General features: G+C 37.9%; 1 protein-coding gene across 5 annotated transcripts in view; it reads left to right on the plus strand.

Annotated features, from left to right (window-relative positions):
* The window catches only part of Snx29 (sorting nexin 29), a 560,183-nt gene that overhangs the window by 460,584 nt on the left and 76,228 nt on the right, over window positions 1–23,371 (plus strand). The window contains exon 19 of one of the 5 annotated variants that reach the window (XR_010039850.1): window positions 22,331–22,394. The exons of the other annotated variants lie outside the window; for them this stretch is intronic. The gene's annotated coding sequence lies outside the window, so the exon portion shown is untranslated. The remainder of the gene's footprint in view (window positions 1–22,330; window positions 22,395–23,371) is intronic. 5 annotated transcript variants of the gene reach the window in all.

A 23,371-nucleotide genomic window follows, 5' to 3' on the forward strand; every position in this document is an offset into this window, starting at 1 on the left:
CATGTTGTCTTCAAAATAGTTATAATAAAATCAAACCAAACAAAACAGAATAAAACCAAACCAAACAAAACCATGAAAATGATATAGGACTTCAAAACAAGGTAATAGAAAATTAACAATGGCTACCACTTTCCCTTTTTAGACATTTCTTCCCCTCTTCACAATATCTATTGTACATTTTGGATCCCACTAACGTCTTCAGTTTTTTTGTTTGTTTGTTTGTTTGTTTGTTTCCTTTGTAATTTTAAAGGGAATAAACAAATTAAAGCAGTGATAAGACAGTAGAAAATGTGCAGTAGTTACTATATTACATATTGTTGCCCTCTAAATAGTTGCCCAGCTTTAGGCTTGCAAAGTCAATCAAACAATACAGTTCCTCAGAACCAGCTGATTGCTGGAGGGGTTGGGGGTGGTGTTCTCTTCCCAGCCTGCTTGCCACCTGGTGCACAGGCAGGGCCTTCGCTCTCTTCCTTGTTCTCACCAAACCTCAGTCCACACTCTAATTGGTGTGGATTTGAGTCTTTTATTTTTATAAGGTAGTATAAGGGTTTGTTGATTTTCTTTAATCTTGAAAGAACAACTCTTTGAGTCATTGATTTTTTGTTTTTGTTGTTTTTTAATTTTTTTTAGTCTCCAGTGCATTAATTTCTGCTATGATCTTTATAATTTCCTCCCTTATATGAGCTTTTGGCTTAGCCTGCTCTTATCTTTCTAGAAATTTGAGGTTCACCATTAAGTTGTTTATATGCTTTTGTTTTGTATTCCTTATACAGGTATTTAAGTGCTATAAATTTCCCTCTTAGGACTGCTTTCATTGTGTCCCATAAGTTTCAACTTGATATGTTGTATTGTCATTATCATTCAGCTGCAAAAACTGTCTAATTTCTTCTTTAATTTCACCTGCGACCCATTTGTTGTTCAGGAGGGTGCTATTTAATTTCCATATTTATGAAGTTCTTGTGGTTTCTTTTTGCCATGGATTTGAAATTTCAGTGCACTGTGGTCTGATAGTATTCATCGGGTAATTTCAGTCTCTTTTCATTTGCTTAAGCATGTTTATGATCCAGTATATGGTCTGTTTTTGAGACAGTCTCCTATGCAGCTACAAAGAATGTGTATTCTGATGTTGTGGGGTGGAACACTCTATAAACATCTACTAAGTCCAGATCTCTCAATACAATTGTATTAGGGCTTATTTGATTTTTCATGTCCGTTAGTATTTGGTTTATGTAGTTGGGTGCCCTGGTATTTGTTGCATATGTATCTATGATTGTTATCTGCTCCTCTTGGATTGTTCCCTTTACAAGGATGTAGTAGTGATCTTCTTTGTCTCTATTAATCAACCTTGACTTGAAATCAACTTTGTCTGCAAAGAAAAAGCTAATCGTTGCTTTTTTCTGGCTTTGTCTCATAGGGTATTATTTTCCATCCTTTTACTTTCTGTTCATGAATTTCTTTTGAATTAAATTTTTTTTCTGTACAACATATTGTTAGATCTTGCTTCTTGATCCATTCATCCAGTCTGTGACTTTTGATTGATGAATTGAGAACATTAACACTGATGATTCTAATTTATATATATTGACTTATCCTTGTCATGAATCTTCCTGTTGTTGGCTTTTTTCCCTTCTTTCTAATTGTTGGCTTTGTCCCTCTTCCCTCTTATTGTTTGCACAGAGCTGTAGTCCTTATTATCTCTTTCTAGAATGTCCTTTAGAACATTTTAGAGTGCTGGCTTGGTGGTTATGAATATCCTCAGCTGTTTTTTGTCATGGAAGTATCTTATTTCTCCATCAGTTTTTTTTAAATTTTATTTAAAAGGAAAAAGAGAAAAAACAAAACAAAACAAAGTGGTGTAAGGGTACAAGTAATACAGACTAAAACAAAACAAAACAAAAAACCAGAAATCACCAGTTAGTAGATTACACATTATCATCTTATAGTTGCTCAAGTCACAGTATCAAAGGATACAAAGTGGACATTCAAACAGTGAGACTGCAAACAGTTGTTTTCAGTGATCCAACCAAAAACATTAATGTGGTCATGTATTTAACACCGCTAAACACACTTGCAGTTGTATCCTTTAGAGCACTTTTTTTCCCTCTGTTTTTTACAACAAAATTTACACATTTTGGGATTTATTACTCCTTAGTTCTTATTCCTTTTTTTTTCTTTTTTGGAAGAGAATAAAGCCAAATATGGTAAAACAAAGCTGTCAGTCAAAACCAAGAATAGACATAGCACATGATGTAAAAAGAGTACAAGGTTATCAACCATGGTTACCATAATGCCTCTTGCTTCCTTAAAAAGAATTGTCTATCTCATTAGGTATTATAAAGTTGAACTAAACAGTAGAGAATAAGACCAATAAAACCTAAACATTGTAAACATTACAGGACTTCAAAAGGTGATAATAGTCAAACCAGAATGGGCATCACAGTGAATCTTATTGCCTTCAAAGTAGTTGCCTATACCCTCAAACTTGATACTATCATACAGAACGGAACGGTCTATTCAGTCAAAACAAGATAGTGGGAGTATTACAGGACTTTAAATCAAGTTAATAGGAAATCAAAAAAAGTTACTATTATATATCCTGTTAATTTTTTAAAAAAATTTTCCCCTTAATTAAAAAAATCATAAAAAATAACGAAATAATTTTTTTAATGAATAAGGGAGAGATTGAGATAAAAGAGGACATAACAACATAACAGTACAGGTCAAAGCATGACAGTTTCAGCAACCTAGTGCTTCACCACCAAATAACCCGACTTAATAGTAGTTATCATAGTGTCTTTTTCCTTGAAATATTTGAATATAACTTCATATACTATAGCTTCAAATATTTCTATATCAAGCAGCCCAGAATAAAGCTATTCCAATTAATAAGTGAAAACTTTATAAGGCTTCAAGGCCACTTAATTGGAAATCATGATTACCACATACTTTTATATATTTGAATCATTACTTACATTAGGGAAACTATTCGGTATTCACACATGCGAGATTGATTTATTTCACTTACGAGTATGGTCTCAAGCTGCGCCCATTTATTGATAAATATCTCAATGTGATCCTTCTTTATAGCTGAGTAATACTCCATTGTATAGAAATACCACAACTTTTTTATCCATTCCTCAGTTGATGGACACTTGGCTTGTTTCCAAGATCTGGCGATTACAAATTGTGCTGCTATAAACATAGGTGCACATATATCACTGTGGTATGATGCTTTCAGTTCTTCTGGGAATATGCCTAGAAGTGGAATAGCTGGAATAAATGGGATTTCCAATCCCAGTTTTTTGAGAAATCTCCAGACTGACCTCCACAAAGGTTGTACCAGTCTGCACTCTTACCAACAGTGCAGGAGAGTTCCTTTTTCCCACAGCCTCTCCAGCATTTATTGTTGTTGGTTTTCTTGATCCTGGCCATTCTTTCAGGAGTGAGATGGAATCTCAGTGTGGTTTTAATTTGCATTTCCTAATGACCAATGATGATGAACATTTTTTCATGTATTTATTTGCCATTTGTATTTCTTCATCTGAGAAGTGCGTATTCATCTCAGATGCCCATTTTTGGATTGGATCTTTGAATTTTGGGGGTCTGAGTTTTTTTAATTCTTTATATGTTTTAGACAAAAGTCCCTTGTCTGAGGGGGAGTTCACTAAGATCTTTTCCCAGTTTGTGGGTTTTCTTTTCACTATGCTGGAGATTTCTTTTGACATGCAGAAACTTTTTAATAAGAGGTGGTCCCAGTTATTGATTCTGGGAAGTATTTCCTGTGCAGTTTGAGTCCTGTTCATGAATTCTCTACCTATCCCTATGTCTTCAAGGTGTCTACCTAATCTGTATTCCAATAGATTTATTGTTTCTGTTTTAATATTCAAATCTTTGATCCATTTAGATTTTAATTTAGTACATGGTTATAGGCTTGGGTCTAGTTTTAGTTTTCAGCAAATGGAGAGCCAGTTTTCCAGCACCATTTATTAAAGAGACTGTCGTTCTTCCAGTGAACCTGCTTGGCTCCTTTATCAAAGATAAGGTGGTTGAGTGTGTTTGTAGTTGTGGTTGTATCTTCTAATCTATTCCATTGATCTTTGTCTCTGTTTTGATTCCAGTACCATGTTGATTTTACTACTGTTGCTTTGTAGTATAACTTCAAGTCAGGGATTGTGATGCCTCCTGCCTTGCCTTTGCTGCTTAGAATTGCCTTTGCTATTCTAGGTCTCTTCTGGTTCCAGATGAATTTTAGGAGTGATTTCTCTAGATTTATAAGGTATGTTGATGGTATTTTTATTGGGATTGCATTGAATCTGTATAACAGTTTTGGGAGAATGGCCATTTTCACAATGTTTGTTCTTCCTATCCATGAGCAAGGGATGTCTTTCCATTTTCTGAGATCATCTTTAATTTCTTTTTTCAGTGTATTATAATTTTCCCTGTATAGGTCTTTCACTTCTTTCATAAGAGTAATTCCTAAATATTTCATTTTTTTGTTTGCTAGTGTTAAGAGTGTGGTTTCTCTTATTTCCCTGTCCGTGATTTTGTTGTTCGTGTATAGGAAAGCTATTGATTTCTGGGTATTGATTTTGTATCCAGCTACATTAATGAATTCATTTATTATATCTAAGAGTCTTTCAATGGAGTTTAGGGGGTCTTCTATGTAGACTATCATGTCATCTGCAAACAGTGATAATTCAACTTCTTCTTTTTCTATCTTTACCCCTTTTATTTCTCTCTCTTGTCTAATTGCTCTGGTTAGTACTTCTAGTACTATATTAAATAGGAATGGTGATAAAGGACATCCTTGTCTTATGCCTTAAAGTAAAGGCTTTCAATTTTTGGCAGTTTATGATGCTTGCTGTTGGTTTGTCATAAATGGCCTTTATTATATTGAGGTAAAGACCGTCTATTCCAATTTTCTGTAGAGTTCTTATCATGAATGAATGTTGGACCTTATGGAAGGCTTTTTCTGCATCTATAGAAATGATCATGTGATTCTTACTTTTGTTTTTTTTTTATTTAAGAGGAAAAAGAGAAAAACACAAAACAAAACAAAGCAGTGTAAGGTTACACATAATACAGAACTACAAAAAAAAACCATAACAGTAAAAAATCACCTGTTAATAGATTACATATTATCATCTTGGAAATAGTTGCTCAAATCACAGTATCAAAGAATACAAAGTAGACATTCAAACAGAGAGACTGCAAACAGCTGTGTTCAATGATCCAAAAACATTAATATAGTCAGCTATTTAACATCCCTAAACACACTTGCTGTTATATCCATTAGAGCTGTTTTTTCTTTTTCCCTCCCTCTCTTTTTTACAACAAAATTTACACATTTTGGATTTTATTACTCCTTAGTTCTTATTACTTTTTTGGGGGGGGAGAGAATAAAGTCAAATATGGCAAAACAAAGCTGTAAGTCAAAACCAAGGATAGACATAGCACATGATGTAGAACAGAGTACAAGGTTATTAACAATGGTTATCAACATTGTCTCTTGTTTCCTTAAAAGGAATTGTCTATCTCATTAGATATTATAAAGTTGGACAAAGCAGTGGAGAACAAGACCAATAAAACTTAGGCATTGTGAACATTACAGGACTTCCAAAGGAGACAATAGTCAAACCAGAATGGGCATCTTTGTGAATCTTATTGCCTTCAAATTAGTTGCCTATACCCTCAGACTTGCTACTATCGCACAGAATGGAACAGAGTCTAATCAGTCAAAACAAGATCTTGGGAGTATTACAGGACTTCAAAACAAGTTAATAGGAGATCAAAAAGAGTTACTACTATATATCCTAATTTTTTAAATTTTTCCCTTAATTAAAATAAACATAAGAAATAGCTAAATAATTTTTTTTAAAGAATAGTAGTTACCATAGTGTCTGTCTTTTTCCTTAAAATATTTGGATAAAACTTCATATACTATAGCTTCAAATATTTCCATATCAAAAAGCCCAGAATAAAGCCTTTCTAATTAATAAGTGAAAATTTTATAAGGCTTCAAGGCCACATAATGGGGAATCATGATTATCACATATTTTTATATATTTGAATCATTGCTTACATTAGGGAAACTATTCGGTATTCACACATGCGAGATTGATTTATTTCACTTACGAGTATGGTCTCAAGCTGCGCCCATTTATTGATAAATATCTCAATGTGATCCTTCTTTATAGCTGAGTAATACTCCATTGTATAGAAATACCACAACTTTTTTATCCATTCCTCAGTTGATGGACACTTGGCTTGTTTCCAAGATCTGGCGATTACAAATTGTGCTGCTATAAACATAGGTGCACATATATCCCTGTGGTATGATGCTTTCAGTTCTATATGCCTAGAAGTGGAATAGCTGGAATAAATGGGATTTCCAATCCCAACTTTTTGAGAAACCTCCAGACAGACCTCCACAAAGGCTGTACCAGTCTACACTCCCACCAACAGTGCAGGAGAGTTCCTTTTTCCCACAGCCTCTCCAGCATTTGTTGTTGTTGGTTTTCTTGATCCTGGCTATTCTTTCAGGAGTGAGATGGTATCTCAGTGTGGTTTTAATTTGCATTTCTCTAATGACCAATGATGATGAGCATTTTTTCATGTATTTATTTGCCATTTGCATTTCTTCATCTGAGAATTGCGTATTCATCTCAGATGCCCATTTTTGGATTGGATCTTTGAAGTTTGGAGGTCTGAGTGTTTTTAATTCTTTATATGTTTTAGACAAGAGTCCCTTGTCTGAGAGAGAGTTCACTAAAGTCTTTTCCCAGTTTGTGGGTTTTCTTTTCACTATGCTGGAGATTTCTTTTGACATGCAAAAACTTTTTAATAAGAAGTGGTCCCAGTTATTGATTCTGGGAAGTATTTCCCGTGCAGTTTGAGTCCTATTCATGAATTCTCTACCTACTCCTATGTCTCCAAGGTTTCTACCCAATTTGTCTTCCAATAGATTTAGCGTTTCTGTTTTAATATTCAGATCTTTGACCCATTTAGATTTTAATTTAGTACATGGTGATAGACATGGGTCTAGCTTTAGTTTTCGGCAAATGGAGAGCCAGTTTTTCCAGCACCATTTATTAAAGAGACTGTCGTTCTTCCAGTGAACCTGCTTGGCTCCTTTATCAAAAATAAGGTGGTTGAGTGTGTTTGTAGTTGTGGTTGTATCTTCTAATCTATTCCATTGATCTTCAGCTCTGTTTTGATTCCAATACCATGTTGATTTTACTGCTGTTGCTTTGTAGTATAATTTCAAGTCAGGGATTGTGATGCCTCCTGCTTTGTCTTTGCTGCTTAGAATTGCTTTTGCGATTCTAGGTCTCTTCTGGTTCCAGATGAAATTTAGGAGTGATTTCTCTAGATCTATAAGGTATGTTGATGGTATTTCTATTGGGATTGCATTGAATCTATATAAGAGTTTTGGGAGAATGGCCATCTTCACAATGTTTGTTCTTCCTATCCATGAGCAAGGGATGTCTTTCCATTTTCTGAGATCATCTTCAATTTCCTTTTTCAGTGTAATATAGTTTTCACTGTATAAGTCTTTCACTTCTTTCGTAAGAGTAATTCCTAAATGTTTCATTTTTTTGCTTGCTAATGTGAATAGTCCAGTTTCCCTTATTTCCCTCTCTGTGGTTTTGTTGTTTGTGTATAGGAATGCTATTGATTTCTGAGTATTGATTTTGTATCCAGCCACATTACAGAATTTATTTATTGTATCTAAGAGTCTTTCAATGGAGCTTAGGGGGTCTTCTATGTAGAGTATCATGTCATCTGCAAACAATGACAACTTAACTTCTTCTTTTCCTATCTTTACCCCTTTTATTTCTCTTTCTTTCCTAATTGCTCTGGCTAGTACTTCCAGTACTATATTAAATAGGAGTGGTGATAAAGGACATCCTTGTCTTGTGCCTGATTTTAAAGTAAAGGCTTTCAATTTTTGGCCATTTAGTATGATGCTGGCTGTTAGTTTGTCATAAATGGCCTTTATTATATCGAGGTAAAGACCATCTATTCCAATTTTCTGTAGAGTTTTTATCATGAATAAATGTTGGACCTTATTGAAGGCTTTTTCTGCATCTATAGAAATGATCATGTGATTCTTATTTTTGGCTTTATTGATATGGTGGATTACATTTATTGATTTGCGTATGTTGAACCATCCTTGCATTCCTGGGATGAATCCCACTTGGTCATGGTGTATAATCTTCTTGATGATTTGCTGGATCCTATTTGCCAATATTTTATTGAGGATTTTTGCATCTGTGTTCATTAGGGAGATCGGTCTATAGTTCTCTTTTTTAGTTGGGTCTTTCTCAGGTTTTGGTACTAGAGTGATATTTGCTTCCAGGAATGACTTAAGAAGGATTGCTTCCCTTTCAATTTCATTGAATAGTTTGAGGAGTGTCGGCATTAGGTCTTCTTTGTATTTCTTGTAGAATTCTGCAGTGAATCCATCTGGGCCTGGGCTCTTCTTGGTGGGTAAGGACTTAATTACATTTTCAATTTCAGTAACCGAGATTGGGTTATTCAACAATTTTACATCCTCTTGATCTAGCTTTGGCACTTCATATGCTTCTAAGAAACTGTCTATTTCTTCTGTGTTATCAAACTTTTGAGAGTAGAGGTTTTCGAAATAGGTGTTGATGATCTTCTGTATTTCTATTGGGTCTGTAGTGACTTCTCCTTTTTCATTTCTTATTGCATGAATTTGAGCTTTTTCTTCCCTTTTTTTAATAAGGTTGGCTAGGGGCTTATCGATTTTATTTATTCTTTCAAAGAACCAACTCTTTGATTTGTTGATCCTTTGGATTGTTTTCTTAGTCTCTATTGCATTGATTTCTGCTCTGATTTTTATAATTTCCTCTCTTCTTTTGGCTTTGGGCTTGACTTGCTCTTCTTTTTCTAGCTGTTTGAGGTGTAGCATCAAGTTATTTATTAGTATTCGTTCTGTTTTCCTGATGTGGGAACTCAGTGCAATAAATTTTCCTCTCAGGACGGCTTTCATTGCATCCCACAGATTCCGGTAAGTTGTATCTGCATTTTCATTTTCTTTTAGGTATTGTTTGATTTCTTCTTTAATTTCTTCTGTGACCCACTGGTTACTCAAGAGTGTGTTATTCAGTTTCCATGTGTTTGTGGGATTTTTGCAGTATCTTTTATCGTTAATTTCTAATTTCAGAGCGCTGTGATCCGATAACATGCAAGGGATGATTTCAGCTCTTTTGCACTTGTTTAAATATGTTCTATGAGCTAATATATGGTCTATTTTAGAAAATGATCCATGTACTGCTAAGAAGAATGTGTATTCTGATGTTGTTGGGTGGAACATTCTGTATATGTCTATCAAACCCATTTGTTCACAGGTATGATTCAGTTCTGTTATTTCGTTACTCATTTTCTGTCTGGTCGATCTGTCCCTTGGTGTCAATGGCGTATTAAGGTCTCCTGTTACAATAGTGTTACTGATAATTTGAGTTTTCATTTCTGTTAATAACTGTTTTATATAACTGGGCGCTCTGGAGTTTGGTGCGTATATATTTAAGATAGTTATCTCTTCCTCTTGGAGTTTTCCCCTTACGAGTATGTAGTGACCTTCTTTATCCTTTATGGTCATTGTTGGTTTAAAGTTCACATTGTCTGCAAATAGAATGGCTACTCCTGCCTTTTTTTGGATTCCTGCTGCATGAAGAATTGTTTTCCATCCTTTGACTTTCAGTCTGTGAGTATCCTTCTGGGTTAGATGGGTTTCCTGTAAACAGCATATGGTTGGATTTTGTTTCTTGATCCATTCTGCTAGTCTGTTTCTTTTGATTGGTGCATTGAGACCATTTACATTAATGGTTATTACTGTTAAATGTTGGTTAATTGTAGGATTCTTATCTCTCTGCTGTTGCATCTTTATCTTTCTGTTCTGTTTAATTATTTGCTTTGCTTAGTGGTTTTTTCCTTTGTGTATCTAAACTGTCTTTCAATATTTTTTGCAGGGTTGGTTTGGTGTTCATGAAGTTCTTCAGCTGTTCTTTGTCATGGAAGTATCGTATTTCACCATCTATTTTAAATGATAGTTTTGCAGGATATATCAGTCTAGGTTGGAAATCATTTTGCTTTAGGATCTGGAATACTTCACTCCATGCTCTTCTTGACTTTATTGTTTGTGATGAGAAGTCTGCTGTGATTCTGATAGGTTTTCCTTTATAAGTGATCTGTCTTTTCTCTCTGACAGCTTTTAATAATCTATTCTTGTGTTGGATTTCTGGGATGGTGATTATTATATGTCTGGGTGTAGTTTTATTTTGGTTATGACTATTTGGAGTTCTATATGCTTCACTGATCCTGATGTCAGTTTCTGATCTCATGCTTGGGAAGTTTTCAGCTATTGCTTCTCTAAATATCCTGTTGATATCCTTTATGTTGTCTCCTTCTTTTTCATTAATCCCTATCATTCTTATGTTATTCTTCTTTGCATCATCTTGCAGTTGTTGAATTGTTGTTTCCTGATTCCTTGTTATTTTTAAAAGATCTTTCCTTTCCTGTTCACTAGCTGCAATCCTGTCTTCAAGGTCTGAAATTCTATCTTCACTTTCATTAAGGCGGTTTTTACAACTTTCAGTGGAGTTTTTTATTTCCTGTATATCTCTGTGCATCTGCATTATGTATTCTGTTTGTTTCTTATATTGCTCATCTAGGGATTCTATCTTTTTGTTTAGTTCCTCCAATTTTTTATCTGTGTTTTCTTTAGATATATTTAGAATCTCTTTCATTTCTTTTATCATTTCTTCTTTTATCTGGGATATTATTTCGAGTTTGAATTTCTTTAAAGCTTCCTGGAGTTGCTTGTCAACTTCAGTAGCTATTGTGTCTGATATATGAGGAGGATGGGATATATTTTCTTCTAAATACATTTCTCCTAGGGTTTCCTGAGATGGGCTGGAGGTTTGAGGTTGTAATTTGGTCTTTCGTTTTGTCATTTTCCTATATTTCTGTGTTTCAAGTGTTATTTGAAAGCCTCCTCAGGATCTGTTGAAAATCCCCTTCTATATTTGCAGCTACTGAGACTCTGGCACCACTCTACCCCAGGCCATTGGGCCTGCAGAACCAATGGCCCTCCTCTGCTTGTTCAGAACTCCGCGGTTCCAGACAAGCTGGCCCTCAGGGACACTGTGCGCCCACCTGCCCCTTGGTAGACCCACAGCTCTTGGATCGCAGCCGGGTTAGGGTACTCACCACAGACCGCAGTGTCTCAGGAGCCTGTGATCCCTCCCTGCTTGCAGAGATACCCACAGTCCTCCAGACAACGGAAGGGCCTCCTGCGGGCACTCCGGATCCACCCAGCTCCTCCTCTGCACGCAGATGGCTATGCGCGGCTGGGCACAGGCCGAGGTGCCTCAGGAACCTGGGATCCCTCCTCCTCCAGACAAAGGAAGGGGCTTCTGCAGGCACTCCGGATCCGCGCAGCTCCTCCTCTGCACACCGATGGACAGGCGCGGCCGGGCACAGGCCGAGGCGCCCCAGGAACCCGGGATCCCCCCTCCTCCAGGCAAAGGAAGGGGCCTCTGCAGGCGCTCAGGATCTGCGCAGCTCCTCCTCTGCACACCGACGGCCAGGCGCGGCCGGGCACAGGCCGAGGCGCCCCAGGAACCCGGGATCCCTCCTCCTCCAGACAAAGGAAGGGGCCTCTGCAGGCACTCCGGATCCGCGCAGCTCCTCCTCCGCACACCGATGGCCAGGCGGGGCTGGGCACAGGCCGAGGTGCCCCAGGAACCCGGGATCCCCCCTCCTCCAGACAAAAGAAGGGGCTTCTGCAGGCGCTCCGGATCCGCGCAGCTCCTCCTCTGCACACCGACGGCCAGGCGCGGCTGGGCACAGGCCGAGGTGCCCCAGGAACCCGGGATCCCCCCTCCTCCAGACAAAGGAAGGGGCCTCTGCAGGCGCTCAGGATCCGCGCAGCTCCTCCTCTGCACACCGACGGCCAGGCGCGGCTGGGCATAGGCCGAGGTGCCCCAGGAACCCGGGATCCCCCCTCCTCCAGACAAAAGAAGGGGCTTCTGCAGGCGCTCCGGATCCGCGCAGCTCCTCCTCTGCACACCGACGGCCAGGCGCGGCTGGGCACAGGCCGAGGTGCCCCAGGAACCCGGGATCCCCCCTCCTCCAGACAAAGGAAGGGGCCTCTGCAGGCGCTCAGGATCCGCGCAGCTCCTCCTCTGCACACCGACGGCCAGGCGCGGCTGGGCATAGGCCGAGGTGCCCCAGGAACCCGGGATCCCCCCTCCTCCAGACAAAGGAAGGGGCCTCTGCAGGCGCTCAGGATCCGCGCAGCTCCTCCTCTGCACACCGACGGCCAGGCGCGGCCGGGCACAGGCCGAGGCGCCCCAGGAACCCGGGATCCCTCCTCCTCCAGACAAAGGAAGGGGCCTCTGCAGGCACTCCGGATGTGATTCTTACTTTTGGCTTTCTTGATATGGTGGATTACATTTATTGATTTACGTATGTTGAACCATCCCTGCATTGAACCATTCCTGGGATGAATCCCACTTGGTCATGGTGTATAATCTTCTTGATGATTTGCTGCATCCTATTTGCCAATATTTTATTGAGGATTTTTGCATCTGTATTCATTAGGGAGATCGGTCTATAGTTCTCTTTTTTAGTTGGGTCTTTCTCAGGTTTTGGTACTAGAGTAATATTTGCTTCCAGGAATGACTTAGGAAGGATTGCTTCCCTTTCAATTTCATTGAATAGTTTGAGGAGTGTCGGCATTAGGGCTTCTTTGTATTTCTTGTAGAATTCTGCAGTGAATCCATATGGGCCTGGGCTCTTCTTTGTAGGTAAGGACTTAATTACATTTTCAACTTCATTAATAGAGATTGGGTTATTCAGCAGTTTTACATCCTCTTGATCTAGCTTTGGTACTTCATATGTTTCTAAGAATCTGTGTATTTCTTCTGTGTTATCAAACCTTTGAGAGTAGAGGTTTTTGAAATAGGTGTTGATGATCTTCTGTATTTCTGTAGAGTCTGTAGTGATTTCACCTTTTTCATTTCTTATTGCATGAATTTGAGCTTTTTCTTCCCTTTTTAAAATAAGGTTGGCTAGGCGCTTATCGATCTTATTTATTCTTTCAAAGAACTAACTCTTTGATTCATTGATTCTTTGGATTGTTTTCTTAGTCTCTATTGCATTGATTTCTGCTCTGATTTTTATAATTTCCTCTTTTCTTTTGGCTTTGGGCTTGACTTGCTCTTCTTTTTCTAGCTCTTTGAGGTGTAGCATCAGGTTATTTATTTGTATTCATTCTGTTTTCCTGATGTGGGAACTCAGTGCAATAAATTTTCCTCTGAGGAATGCTTTCATTGCATCCCACAGATTCCGGTAAGTTGTATCTGCGTTTTCATTTTCTTATAGGTATTGTTTAATTTCTTCTGTGACCCACTGATTACTCAAGAGTGTGTTATTCACTTGCCATGTGTTTGTGGGATTTTTGCAGTGTCTTTTATCATTAATTTCTAATTTCAGAGTGCTATGATCCGATAACATGCAAGGGATGATTTCAACTCTTTTGCATTTGTTTATATATGTTCTGTGAGCTAATATATGGTCTATTTTAGAGAATGACCCATGTACTGCTGAGAAGAATGTGTATTCTGATGTTGTTGGGTGGAACATTCTGTATATGTCTATCAAGTCCATTTGTTCGCAGGTGTGATTCAGTTCTGTTATTTCTTTGCTCATTTTCTGTCTGCTTGATTTGTTCCTTGGTGTCAATGGCGTATTAAGGTCTCCTGTTACAATTGTGTTACTGATAATTTGAGTTTTCATTTCTGTTAATAGTTGTTTTATATAACTGGGTGCTCTGGAGTTTGGTGCATATATATTTAAGATAGTTATCTCTTCCTCTTGGAGTTTTCCCCTAATGAGTATGTAGTGACCTTCTTTGTCCTTTATGGTCATTGTTGGTTTAAATTTCACGTTGTCTGCAAACAGAATGGCTACTCCTGCTTTTTTTTTTTTTTTTGGATTCCTGCTGCATGAAGTACTGTTTTCCATCCTTTGACTTTCAGTCTGTGAGTATCCTTCTGGGTTAGATGGGTTTCCTGTAAACAGCATATGGTTGGGTTTTGTTTCTTGATCCATTTTGCTAGTCTGTTTCTTTTGATTGGTGCTGTGAGACCATTTACATTAATGATTATAACTGTTATATGCTGGTTTATTGTTGACATGTTATCTCTCTGCTGTTGCATCTTTATCTTTCTGTTCTGTTTAATTATTTGCTTTGCTTAGTGGTTTTTTCCTTTGTGTATCTAAACTGTCTCTCAGTATTTTTAGCAGGTTTGGCTTGGTGTTCATGAAGTTCTTCAGCTGTTCTTTGTCATGGAAGTATCGTATTTCACCATCAATTTTGAATGATAGTTTTTCAGGGTACATCAGTCTAGGTTGGAAATCATTTTGCTTTAGGATCTGGAATACTTCACTCCATGCTCTTCTTGACTTTATTGTTTGTGATGAGAAGTCTGCTGTGATTCTGATAGGTTTTCTTTTATAACTGATCTGTCTTTTCTCTCTGACAGCTTTTAGTAATCTATTCTTTTGTTGCATTTCTGGGATGGTGATTATTATATATCTGGGTATAGTTTTATTTTGGTTATGACTATTTGGAGTTCTATAGGCTTCACTGAACCTGATGTTGGTTTCTGATCTCATCATGCTTGGGAAATTTTCAGCTATTACTTCTCTAAATATCCTCTTGACATCCTTTATGTTGTCTCCTTCTTTTTCATTAATCCCTATCAATCTTGTGTTGTTTTTCTTTGCATCATCTTGCAGTTATTGAATTGTTATTTCCTGATTCCTTGTTATTTTAAAAAAATCTTTCCTTTCCTGTTCACTAGCTGCAATCCTGTCTTCAAGGTCTGAAATTCTATCTTCACTTTCATTGAGGCGGTTTTTACAGCTTTCAGTGGAGTTTTTTATTTCCTGTATATCTCTGTGCATCTGCATTATGTATTCTGTTTGTTTCTTATATTGCTCATCTAGGGATTCTATCTTTTTGTTTAGTTCCTCCAATTTTTTAACTGTGTTTTCTTTAGATATATTCAGAATCCCTTTCATTTCTTTTATCATTTCTTCTTTTACTTGGGAGATTATTTCGAATTCAAATTCCTTTAAAGCTTCCTGGAGTTGCTTGTTAATTTCAGTAGCTATTATGTCCGATATTTGAGATGAGTGGAATATATTTTCTTCTATATACATCACTCCTAGGGTTTCTTGAGATGGGCTGGAGGTTTGAGGTTGTAATTTGGTCTTTCATTTTTGTCATTTTCCTATATTTCTGTGTTTCAAGTGTTATTTGAAAGCTTCCTCAGGGTCTGTTGGAAATCCACTTCCATTTTCACAGCTCCTGGGACTCTGGCACCCAGTTCCCCCAAGCCACTGGGCCTCTAGAAACAATGGCCCTCTTTTGCCTGTTTAGAACTCCGTAGTTCCAGATAAGCTGGGCTCCAGGGCCACTGTGCACCCGCCTGTTTGTTGGAAGCTCCACAGTTCTCCAAGCGCAGCCGGAATGGGAAGGCAGGTGTAGATGCCTCAGACCCACTTAGCCACTTCACTGCACCTGGAAGCCTGGGGTCCCAAAGAGTCTGGGCTTGAGGCAGAGTGCACTAGGGACTTACCACAGCCCGCGGGGCCTCTGGAACTGGTCATGCTCGCCTGCTTGCTGAGATATCCACAGTCCTCTAGACACCTCTCCATCAGTTTTGAAAGACAGTTTTGCGGGTACATCAATCTGGGTTTAAGTTATTTTCCTTTAGAATTTAGAATACTTCACTTCAGTCTCTCCTTGACTTGAGAGTTTGTGCTGGGAATTCAGTTGTAATTCTGATGGGCTTTCCTGTATAGGTGATTTGTTTTCTTTTCCCTAATAGCTTTTAAGATTCATTTTTTTGTTGAGTTTCTGGAGTCTGCTATGGTATGCCTGGCTATACATAGTTTTTGGTCATGGCCAATTAAGAATTCTATATGCCTCACTTATTTGTATGTCAAGTTCTTTTTGTCTACCAAGGAACTTTTCCACCATGATGTCTATGAACATTTTTTAATATTATTCAACATCTCCTGCCTTTTCATGGGCTCTAATAAATATTAAGTTATTCTTATTTACTTCATCTAGCATTACTGGTTTGATTCCTCATGGTCCCTTGCTGTTTTTCAGGAATCTTTCTTTTCCTGATTGTTAAGTGGAAGCCAGTTTTCCATGTCAGAGATCCTGTCCTCACATTAGCCTAATCTGTTTTGAATATGTTCAATGAAATTTTTATTCTCCTGGATATCTCCTGGATATTTGCTTGACTCTGCTTTATGAATCTCATTTCTTTCCTATGCTAAGCTTCCATAATTTTCTTAAGCACATCTATTTTATTGTTTGTATCCACTGTAGCATCACTAAGCATGGTCCTGATTTTGGACACCATCTGTGTAGTTATCTGAGAGATTATTTCTGATTTCATTTTTTCCAAAGCCTCATTCAATTGCTTTGTTGTTACTATTTCAGAGAGGCCTGGTAGGAGGCTTTAAGATTATCTTACTTCATTGCCCCCTGGATTTGCCTTTGGCGAACTAGGTGTCTGGAGTTTTGTTTAAGTCTTTTCGTTTCTTTTCTTTTCTTTCTTTAAGTTTAATTCCTGAGGTGATTGTTGTAAAGTGCCCATGGTGAGTTGTTAGGACCCTTGAGTGGTGACTACTTTTCTGAGGTATCTTCCAAATGTAGCTGGTTTGGGGGTGTTAAGTCTGTTGGAAGATGTTACCTCTTCAGGTTGTTGGAGATGGAAAGTTGTTTCTTTGATCGAGTCCCTAGTTCTTTGGTACTGCGCCACAGTATTTTCTGTGAGCCTTGGTCAGTCTCAGTCATGGAATACCAGGATCAACAGCTGTTGAGAATAATTATATCAATGTTTGCTCTAGTGGTACCAATAGCATCAAACACAGCCTAGAAAGTGACAGACTGAGCTAACCCATAATTTGCCACGTTTAACTATGTGAACTACATTTGTGGTTATATAACAAAACCTAAAACAAACGGGAAAATTATTTGCAATATACAATTAAATTTCAATTGATATGTCAATTTTACCCTTGGGGGTTAAAATTTAAACTAGTTTAAGGAGAAAATAGAATATTGGAAGAAGTAGAAGAGATTAGAAATAAGTTTGGAGGACCAAGGGGTATCACGTATCACGTTAATGTTAGGAAATTGGTGTAGAAGACTGGAGGGAAGAAGCAAAGGAAGAGATGAAAAAGAACAACAAAGAGGCTAGAAACCACATTCACACTTAATATAAAAACAAGACCAAGTGATGAAGGAAAAAGAAAGAAAAGAAAATGAAAAGAAAGAGAAAAAATTGTAGCACCATCATCTTAGCTATCCTAAATATGTTTATGTAATTTTAGGTATTTTTTCTTTTCCTTTTCTTTTTTTCTTCCCCCCTCATTTTCCCTGAGATACTAGTTTTTGAAGGCCTATATTGTCGGTTTTGGGCTCTTTGCTGTTGTTACTTATCTGTATTTTTGGCTTGTGATCTAGGAATGTGTTTTGTTTTGTGTTTCCCTCACCAGCCTAGGCTACAAAATGAGCTCAAGGTCAGCCTGAACTGCATATTGAGACCCTGTCTCAAAAAGACTGAAAGAAAAAGAAAGAAAGAAAGAAAGAAAAAGAAAGAAAGAAAGAAAGAAAGAAAGAAAGAAAGAAAGAAAGAAAGATAGGTATACATGTAGAGACTCATACATGCGTAGAACTTCTCCTAAACAGTTTTATGAGAATTGATTGTAAAATGCATGATGAAGTGAACAGCTACTTTGAAGAAAAAGAGACACTATGGTACCCAATGCTGATTTTTTAGTGTCATGCTGTGAAATCCAGCAATACTTTTACTCTTTGTTCAGAGTGATTTTAGTCTGTTATATATTGTTTAATTTAACATACATGAAGCTATTTTGAAGAGAACAAGAGACATTAGGGCAACCATTGTTGATTTTCCTATTGTCTGGTTTTGAAGTCCTAAAATGCCTTCATCATCCTGTTCTGATCAGTTTAATACTATTTTATTTTGTATGAACTCATTGTGTGTAAAGATACAGACAACTAATTAGAAGAAAACAAGAGACAATATGATAGACAATGAAGAACTCCTGTTGTCTTGCTTTAAAATCTGTGTCTCTTACATTGTTTTCTTTTGATCTACTTCGTTCTGTTAAAAAAAAAAAGAAGAAAGTTTAAAAAAGAAAGAGAAGAAAGCAAAAACTAGAAATCAAAAACAAATATAATAGAGAGGAGGGAGAAAACAGAAAGGAAAAAAAAAGGCCACTTCCAGCTTTGTCCAGGTTTGCCTCTGCTTTCACTGGTAGACTGTCTGCAGAGACAGGCCTAATCTGTATTGATCTATCCCAGCAAGCCAGCCATAGCTTTTTGGCAGGGCAGTGGGTAACCTCAGTAGGCCTGTACTTTCTGGTGAAGAGTAGTCAGTCATATTTGACTCACTGTCTTCCCAGAACTTTCCATGGGTCTGAGCCCTGGTCTTAGCCTCTAGATAAATGAAGCCAGCCACAGTTCTGAGTTCTGATCTCAGGCTGCTATTCTCCAGCATGGCTCCAGGCCAATAGTTCTCTCCCACGGCAAAAGGGAGACCCAAACAGTCACTGCCAGTCTGTGTGGTCCTTCTCATCTGCTGCTTCTCTGCATTGCTGCATGTCTCTGCAAGGTTTCCAGGGTCACTAGCTGTCACTGTCACTGTGACCATCTACAGATTGGAACTGCTCCTTAACACGGTGAGCCTTGTCCTAAGGAAAACATGCCACCAGCTAGCTACCTCCTTCTTCATTGAAGTTTCTCTCATCACTCTCTTCATGGACTTCAATCCATGCTTTAGATTCCTCCTGGCATAAGGACAGCCACTTGCTTCCTTCTTGTCTTCCTCACATTGAGGAAGACATATATTCCAGCATCTGACTGGCAACTCTGTAAGAGGCATTTTCTCTGCTGCTTACCACTAACTCTGAGCCTATGGTTTTCATTATAGATGTGTTTTATTTTCTTGGTTAGGTTAATTCCAAAGTATTTAACTTTTCTTAAGGCTACCCTAAATGGGATTAGTTTCCTGATTTTTTTTTTCCACAGAGGGTTCATTCTTGACAGATAGGAGGTCTGTTGATTTTTGTGTAATTACTTTGTATCCTTATACTTTGCTGAATTCATTTATTAGTTCTAAGAGTCTTTTGGTAGAGTATTTTTGGATCATGTATGAAAATGACCATGTCATCTCCAAATAAGGATAGTTAATGTTTGGATTTTCTTAAAAGCTTTTTCTGCATTTATTGAAATAATCATGTGATTTTTCTATCCTTATTTTTATGTGATATATATTTATTGTTTTCTGTATGTTGAAATAGTCTTGTATCCCAGGGATGAAATCAAATTGGTCATAATGTAGGATCTTTTAAATGTTTTGTTATATTTTGTTTTCATTTATGTGTATGTGTGTGTATATATATATATATATATGCATATATATATATATATATATAGTTTAAGATTTTTGTATCTATGTTCATAAGAGAAATTGGTCCATACTTTTCTTCTTCCTTCTTTGTTCCCTTCTGTCCCCTTCCCCCACTTTCCTCTTTCTCCCTCCTCCTTCCCCTTTTTTAACGCCTCCCCCTCAACCTGCACCCCTTTAGCACTGCTGAAATCTTCTCTCTTCTCTTCCCTTCCCCTCCCCCTCCCTCTCCTCTTTCTGTTGTTGTTAAGTATTTGTCTAATTTTAGTGTCAAGGTAATGCTAGCTTCAAAGAATGAGTTTGGCAGTGTTCCACATCTTAATTTTGTAGAAAAGTTTCAGCAACCTTAGCATTAGTCTTTCCCTGATGTTTATGTAAAATTCAGCAGTGCATTCATTGGGCTCTAGGCTTTTATTAGTTGGTAAGTGTTTTGTTTTTTAAATTATAGCCTTTAATCTGCTTGATGTGATTTGAGTAATCTACATGAATCCAAGAATATATCCATTTTTTCATAGATTTTCTCATTTATTACAATATAGGTTTTCAAAGTAGTTATGTATAATACTATGTTTTGGCAGTATGTGTTGCAACTTCACCTTTATTTCTAATTGCATTAATATGGGCGTTATGATATGTGTCCCCCCCAAAGCCTCAAGCATTCATGGGAGATGGGCCTTTCAAATGTGGGTGAATCTAGCATTGGTGATTGGTTTATTATCTGCTGCTGGGATTATGGGTATGAGTGCTACACACACCCTAGGTTGGGTGCTGCCTACATACAATATAAGGGTTAGAAAGTCTTCTTGTGAGCTCCTGTCTTGCTCTTGTTGCTTTTGCTGTCTTCTGCCTATATAACTGATGCCCTCTGTCATGTGTCACTCTGCCTTGAGCCGCCGATTATAGACTGAAACTGTCCACAAACTGTGAGCTAAATAAATATTTTCTTACTTAATTTGGGGCACGGGTTATTTTGTCTCAGCAAAGACAGAATTTGGTACCAGAGGAGTGGAGTAGGTACTGTGACTGTACTTGACCATGTGGTTCAAGAGGCTTTGGGAATAGCTTTGGGGAAGAGTTTGGAAAGGTTCGGAGGTGTCACCTGAAAGAGTAGTGCTGGAATACCTTGGGCTGTTCTGTATGGAGATTTTGGTTAGAGCTCAGAAGATCAGAAGGCTGGTAGAAATCCTAGTGGTAAAAACAAGGTATGGGAGGTTTCTGCTGAGAAAAAAGACTGCATTGATTGTTGGAGTTCAGTGTGTTATGATTTGGCAGAAAGATTGCATTTTTCTCATACTCAGAGATTTTGTCTGAGACAGATTAAGGGGGCAGATTAATCAATCTGGCAAAAAAAATTTGAGTGAGTCAAATGTTGAGATGATGGCATGGCTATTGTTGTGGGCTTTTGAAGTCAGATTTACGTTGCAAATCAAAAGCAGAGAGCCTAGTGGCATGATTTAAAATGTTGTGAGGTTAGCCCAAAAGAAAGCTCCAGTAAAGCTGTGGACTGTAAAGATAGAGCTGCGGAGATCTTGATTGCTGAGAAGGAACAGTGGAATAGAAAAGATGGCCTGGGGCATCACAGGAAGCAATGGGTCTCCATCATTTGCAGCCTGAAAACTGCCGAAGTGAAAGAATTTGCTTTGAGAAGAAAGCCACAGAGCACCATGTTCCAAAGTGGCAGTGACATAGAGAATTTGTTCATCATAATCAGGTTGAGTGCTCAGTGATCCAGGCAGTCAACCCCTATAGCCAAAAGAGAGGAAAGTCTGGCTACTGCTGCAGCTGGCAGCAGACCTTGGCATCATCCACATGGCACTGGTTTTAGGAACATGCAGAATGCAAGACTTCTGAGATTATAAAGGCTTACATTCAGGTTTTTGGAGGAGGCCAGGCAGTGTGCCCTGAGAGAGCAATGTGTGAAGCTGTGAGTATGAATCCAAAGGTGCACTGGAGACCCCAGAAGTTTGAAAAAGCCAGGAGGATGGATAGTCTAAGGAAACTTGAAAGGAGGACGCTCGAGAGACAAGCCATGGAAGCTACAACTCCCAGAAGCACCATAAAGGTGGAGACACTGAAGCCTTTTGAGCTCACAATTTGCCATATGTTCCATCTGGAACTACAGGACTTAATGTTTGCCCTGCTGGATTATGAACTTTCTTTGGTACCATTCCTTTGTATCCCCGTTTGTACTCTTTGGAATAGTAATGTTTATCTCATGCCATTAAATGTTGTAAGTGTTTAACTTTTGTACAAGTGCTCACATCTAAGAGTTTGTTTTACATCTCAGATAAGACATGGTATTTAAACTTTTCAGCAGTGCTGAAACTGGTAGGACTTCTGTAACTAGTAGTAACTTGGAGATGGACTAAGTATCTTTTGCATAAAGGATGTACATGAGTCTTTGGGGGACCATAGATGGAATGTTATGGTTTGTGTTTGGATGTCTCCCCAAAGCCTCATGTGGTCATGGGGAATGGACCTTTTGACAGTGACTGAACCTAGTGTTTGTGATTGGTTCATTGTCTGGTGCTAGAATTGGTGGTGTGAATGGGGCACCGCTCTGGGGCAAATACTGCATATACAATATAAGGGAGAGAAAAAAGCATGTTCCACCCTTTTGCCCTTTTGCTCTGGTTGTTTTTGGTATCTGCCACAGCAGCAATGAATGGTTACCCTTCAGCCATGCCACCCTCCCTTCTAGCCAGCTGAGTATAGACTGAAACCTCCAAAGACTAAGCTAAATAAACCTTTCCTTTTTTCATTTTCGGTGTCAGGTATTTTGTCTCAGCAACAAGAGAAAAGTAACCAAGACAGTGGGTCTTTTCTTTCCTCCTTTTGGTAAGTTTGGCTAGAGTTTATCTATTTTATTCATTGTTTAAAAGAGCTAACTCTTTGATTCACTGTTCCTTTGTATTTTTCTTTTGTTTAAATTAATTTCCACTATGACCTTTATAATTTCCTTCCTTATACCAGTTTGGATTTGGATTTGGATTGCTCTTATTTTTCTTGAGCTGCTCTATTTGGGATCATTCTGCTTTTCTAATGTGGACTTTTAAGCTACAAACTTCTCTCTTAGGACTACTTTTATTGTGTCCTGTATGTTCTAGTATGTTGTAGTAGCATTTTCATTTAATTCTAGGAATGTTTTATTTTCTTCCTTGATTTCTTCTATGACTGATGATTATTGAAGAGTATATTGTTTAATCTCTCTATCTTTGCATAATTTCTATGATTTCTCTTGCAGCTTTCTACTTTGTGCTGTGACTTTATAATATGCATGAATTTATTTCAGCTCTTTTGCATTTCTTTAATCAAGCTTTATTCCCTAGTATGTGATCTATTTTGGAGGGAAAGTTTTGTGTGCTGCTGAGAGACATGTGAATTCTGTTGTTCTTGGGTAAAACATTCTGCAGATATCTGCAAAATTTGGTTATTTGAAGATGTTCAACTCTGCTATTTCTTTGTTTATTTTCATGTAGTTAGTCTCTTTGTGGCAGTGGGATACTGAGGTTCTCAAGTATAATTGTGTTAATGTCTATCTGACCTTTTATATTCAGTAATACTGGTGTGCCAGTACACAGAAAATATATATTTACAATTGTTCATCTCATCCTGTTAAATTGTTTCTTGTCTTCCTGTTGAATACAGTGAGCTTCTTTATCTCTTCTAATAAGTTTTAGGTTAAATTCTACTTTGTATGAAAATAGGATAGCTATGCCTACTTGGTTTTGGGTTCCCATTTGTCTTAGTTACTTTTCTCATTACTGAGACAAAATATCCAACACCTAAAGTTAAAGGAGGAAAGGTTTATGTAG

The sequence above is a fragment of the Cavia porcellus genome, unplaced genomic scaffold (genome assembly GCF_034190915.1).
Source record: "Cavia porcellus strain 051 isolate PalLab524CR breed Dunkin Hartley unplaced genomic scaffold, mCavPor4.1 scaffold_16, whole genome shotgun sequence".
In the NCBI taxonomy this organism is placed as follows: domain Eukaryota; kingdom Metazoa; phylum Chordata; class Mammalia; order Rodentia; family Caviidae; genus Cavia; species Cavia porcellus.